The 5,000-nt window shown below is 46.1% G+C and overlaps 1 protein-coding gene across 1 annotated transcript in view; it reads right to left on the reverse strand.

Annotated features, from left to right (window-relative positions):
- Positions 1–5,000, reverse strand: part of LOC125041363 (ankyrin repeat domain-containing protein 29-like) — a 26,871-nt gene that overhangs the window by 12,911 nt on the left and 8,960 nt on the right. The gene's annotated exons all lie outside the window — the stretch shown is intronic.

A 5,000-nucleotide genomic window follows, 5' to 3' on the forward strand; every position in this document is an offset into this window, starting at 1 on the left:
TTACACTTGTTTGAGGGGTAAATTCCTTAATATGGTATTTGTGTCACTGGGAGAAATATATGTAGTATAAATGTTTCATGAAATAATGAAGATGCTAAAGTTTTATTGTGGAAAATGTAAACACATCTTCCCGACTTTATTAGGACATGGCGACTATTTCTCTCTCTCTCTTTGTCCCAATCCCATGCACTATCTACCCTGGTCGACCTCACCGGCAAACTCCTCTCTTAACACATGTACTGGAACTGTTTCCAACTCCCCGGCTGACTGCCCTGTCTACAACAAAGATTGGTCAGGCTGTGAGGATGACCTACTTCCCTGCCCCGCTCAGTATGATGCAGTGTTACACCATTCCCCCCCAGAGGCCGCCATAAGTCCCACATAAATATTGCAAGATTACCTTTCGTAGACATGACCTTCCCCATAAAGTTTATATAGGAGAAGAATCTTGCCCTGTCAGACCATATCAACCCCCATCCCGTCAGTGTCAGAAATGCTGGCGATTTGGTCTCCCTGCAAAGTACTCGCTCCACAGCTCGCTCCGCAGCCCTCTTTGTGACCAACCCGCTCCTGACCGTTCATCTACCTTGCACAATCATGTATAGGTGCCAATTGCGGTGGCTCCTTTTATGTATTTTATAGGAGCTATCCTGCTTACAATTTTGAGTGAGGTAACAGATCTCAGATACAAACTTGGCTTCACTACGAGAGGCCAGACAGGATGCACGTCGACGGGGATTTTCAATGACTCCCTACTCCAATACCATCCTTCACTCCATTCTACATCTTCCTCAGTACCACTACCCCCTAGTCCTCCACTTCCCAGTTCTACTTTCTTTATCATCCCATCAAATCCTTTTTCCATTCTAAATTTAGATACTCTAATATCCACAACTCTCCCTGTCTCTCCCTACTCCTCACCTTACCTCTCGTACCAGGCAATCCAAATGTTAAACCCTATCTTCTACCACATCCCTTCCCACACCTACATCCTCGAATCCTCGGATGCTTATCTCTTCTTCACCTCCTCATAAAATATCCTTCGCTTCCCAAACCTCCAGAAAGCCTTCAAGACATTAGAAACTTCCTCAGCATGACCCAAGAGAAAGTTCCTCTCATCCATCCTCCAATTTCTCTGCCCCCATTCCGGCTACATTCAAAGTGACTGCTGACACCATCCTCCTCCTCAAATCCCCCCTACTTCCTCCCAACGCACTGTATCCTCTCCTCCACCCACACCATAATCCCCTAATTCCCTACTGTAATCACCACTCCCTCTTGGGTACACACGTGATGAATTATTTTTGTCACAATGATCTTTCTCTGTGCTTTCCGTCCCTTCTCCCTGTCTTTCAATGGCCAGTTCCTTTCCTATAGTGATCAGTTTCCTATTCCCTCTCCTGCTTCCTATGACCTGCTCCAAACCTCATGCTAGTGCTTTCGTAGAGCAGACTGATGTACTTTTACCTCTCTCTCTGCTTTTCGCCTTCCTTCTCTTCCACAGGCTTTCTTATTTCACAGTCACAGTCTTGAGTCCTGTCTTCACAGCTATTCCCGAATTTCCTGACCATACATATCTAAATGTGTTCCTTAGTGGAACACTGAATGCTCCAACGCAATTAGATTGAATCTTGCGGAGTAGTTATCACTACAAGGGAAATAACTCTAGCAAAATATCTACCATCATCAATTTAAAAAGATCATCAGCTCAATTACGCCGTGCACTCTGAATATCTACTAAAACCAGATGGCAAAATCATGTCTCTACATTTACCTCCTCTACACATATTTCTACAGTATGGCGTAGAATCGATAAACTATCAGGGAAACCTCCCCTCATCCTGCCCCAGTCCACAATATCCATAAAACACTCATTTCTGTACCTTTACAAGTTGCAACTGAACTTGCTGTATATTTCAGTGGGTCGGTAGTGGTTCTCGCTTTTCTCTTCATTTCTGTTCCATTAAAAGAGCAAAGGAACTCGCTCCCATCTCCTCCATACGCTCTACAGAGCTTTACAATGCCCCTTTCTCCTCTACTGAACTCGTTTCTGCCTCACAGATGTGCTGCAACAAACATGAAGGCCCTGAAAACATACATTACCGTATGCTACATCTTCCATCTACCTCCTTACCCTTCCTACTGGCAATCTCCAGCAACTTTCCTCCTCACTCGCTTGAAGCACTAATCCTATCTTTTCTTAAACACAATAAAGCCGACACCTGCCCTCATTGCACTGACTGTTTGTGCAAATTGCTAGAAAGAATCTTCTATCTACGCCTAATGTGGTACCTTGAATCCAACAGCCTGATCCACCTCTATGCTCCTCATGCAATGTGCCTCTTTCAGTCCCACACGTCCTACTATCCCTGTCCCCACTTTACAGTAGTCCATACCTCGGCTTCTCCTCACTTATTCTCACTTCCCCGACCCTCCTACCTATTGGACATCCTCTCGAAATCCCCCCCCCCCCCCCACCTTTTTCTCAGACAACTACTTCTTCTCCTTCCTCAAACGCATAAATATCCTCCATTTGATCTAATTGTCCTACACCCTTAACTCCTTCCCCTTTAACAACCTTCACCTTATACGATACCCCATCAGCTCACCCTCTCTACTCTTTACCATACTACCCTCAGTACTGTTTAACTTCTAACTTTAAACTAACCATTAACTCATTCCTAACCCCTTTTCGCTATGACCTTGATGTCTAGCACGATTATTTGCTTTAAATATTAACCATTAACTCCATCCCTCCCTCTCCCCCTCTTGTTTTTCTCTTTCCCATCCTCCCTCCCTCTTTTTCTTTCTCCTATCCTCCCTCCCTCTCTCTCCCATCCTCCCTCCCTGTCTCTCTTCCTCCCTCCCTCCCCCTCTCCGTCTCTCCCCTTCCTCTCTCCCTTTCTCCCTCCTTCCCTCCTCCTCCCATCCTCCCTCCTTCTCCCATCCTCCCTCCTTCTCCCATCCTCCCTCCTTCTCCCATCCTCCCTCCTTCTCCCATCCTCCCTCCCCTCTCCCATCCTCCCTCCCTCTCCCATCCTCCCTCCCTCTCCCATCCTCCCACACTCCCACTCACCGTCATCCTTCTCCCTCCCTCCCTCCCTCCGCCCCTCCGCACTAGACATGACGACTTGCAAACGATTTGTTGGGGAAAATGTCTCGCTGAGCCGATGAAAATACATCCTTTTTCACTCTCCCGATGGGAAATATTTTCTCTCCTGACCTGACAATGAAAACATTTGTCTTCTTTTTAAACTTAACCCAGCAAGAAAATATAATATATATGTATATATATATGTATATATATATGTATGTATGTATGTATGTATGTATGTATGTATGTATGTATGTATGTATGTATGTATGTATGTATGTATGTATGTATGTATGTATGTATGTATGTATGTATGTATGTATGTATATATATATATATATATATATATATATATATATATATATATATGAAATTCAATGACAAGCCACCTGTAAATAGATTCGAGGAACACAAAAAATAAACAAAAATCAAACAACTATATTGAACATAAATTTCCTGAAGTCCGGCATGGTTTGTTCATTATCATGTACGAATGAGAAAGAAAAATAACGATGAAATAAAATTCCACAATGGAGCAGGATGATGTTTTGTCGAGTCAACAATAAACTTGAAGAAACAAAGCCGCATTCCCGACGGAGTCTCATGAGACCCAAAAGCCGCCACGTTGAACCAGGAAAGAAAGAAAAAAAAAAAACATACAAAGGTTCAATTTAAAAGATAAATTAAGATAAAAATCGTCATAATACATGCAATCTTACGGTCAGCGTGTTCAGTGAGACAAAGAGATCAGTTGACAACTTAAAAACGTCTGTAAAGGAAAAAAAACAAAACTCATCTACATAACTGCAGAAAAAAAAAAAATCAAAGAAAAGCCAAGATGACATAATCTACCGAGTGCGCGCGCGTTTGCGTGTGCATGCGATGTGCAGACTTCCTCTAAATATAAAAAATACCCAAAGGATAAAAAAAAGTAACGCCCCAACACAGCCGCCTTAAAATAAAACTCAATCTTCCAGCCAATGACATGAGTAAAACCAGGAGACCATTTGAACCACGAGGCGAAGGGCGTGGCAGGCAGACGCAAGCAAAAAGGAACCTTACATCAGCCAACTCGGAGGACCTCGGGGAGGAAAAAGTTACCTCAAGGACCAAGGACAGAGACAAGGGGTTGGGAGAGGGAGAGGGAGAGAAAGAGAGGAGGGGGGGACTCGGGTTTTGGGTAAAAGCCAGTGGGGGGATGGAAAGAGGGTGCAGGGAGAGAGGGAGAGAGTGAGAGAGCGAGAGAACGAGAGAACGAGAGAACGAGAGAACGAGAGAGGGAGGGAGGGAGGGAGAGGGAGAGAAGGGGGAGGGAAAAAGAGAGAGAGAGAGAGGGGGGGAAGGGAAACGAGAGAGAGAGAGAGGGGGGGAGGGAAACGAGAGAGAGAGAGAGGGGAGGGACGAGAGAGAGAGAGAGGGGGGGGGGGGGGAAACGAGAGAGAGAGAGAGAGAGAGAGAGGGGGGGGAGGGGAAACGAGAGAGAGAGAGAGAGAGAAGGGGGGGGGGACGAGAGAGAGATGGGGAAGGGGAAAAAGAGAGGGGGAGGGGGGAGGGGAAAAAGAGAGGGGGAGGGGGAAAAGAGAGAGGGGGAGGGGAAAAAGAGAGGGGGAAGGGGGAGGAAAAGAGAGAGGGGAGGGGAAAAAGAGAGGGGGAGGGGGAAAAGAGAGAGGGGGAGGGGAAAAAGAGAGAGGGGGAGGGGAAAAGAGAGAGGGGGAGGGGAAAAAGAGAGAGGGGGAGGGGAAAAAGAGAGAGGGGGGGAGGGAAAAGAGAGAGGGGGAGGGGAAAAAGAGAGAGGGGCAGGGGAAAAAGAGAGAGGGGGAGGGGGAAAAAGAGAGAGGGGGGAGGGGAAAAAGAGGGAGAGGGAGGGGAGGGAGGGAGGAGTGGAAAAGAGGGAAAGGGAGAAAAA

Source organism: Penaeus chinensis, chromosome 30, assembly GCF_019202785.1.
Source record: "Penaeus chinensis breed Huanghai No. 1 chromosome 30, ASM1920278v2, whole genome shotgun sequence".
Taxonomy (NCBI): Eukaryota; Metazoa; Arthropoda; class Malacostraca; order Decapoda; family Penaeidae; genus Penaeus; species Penaeus chinensis.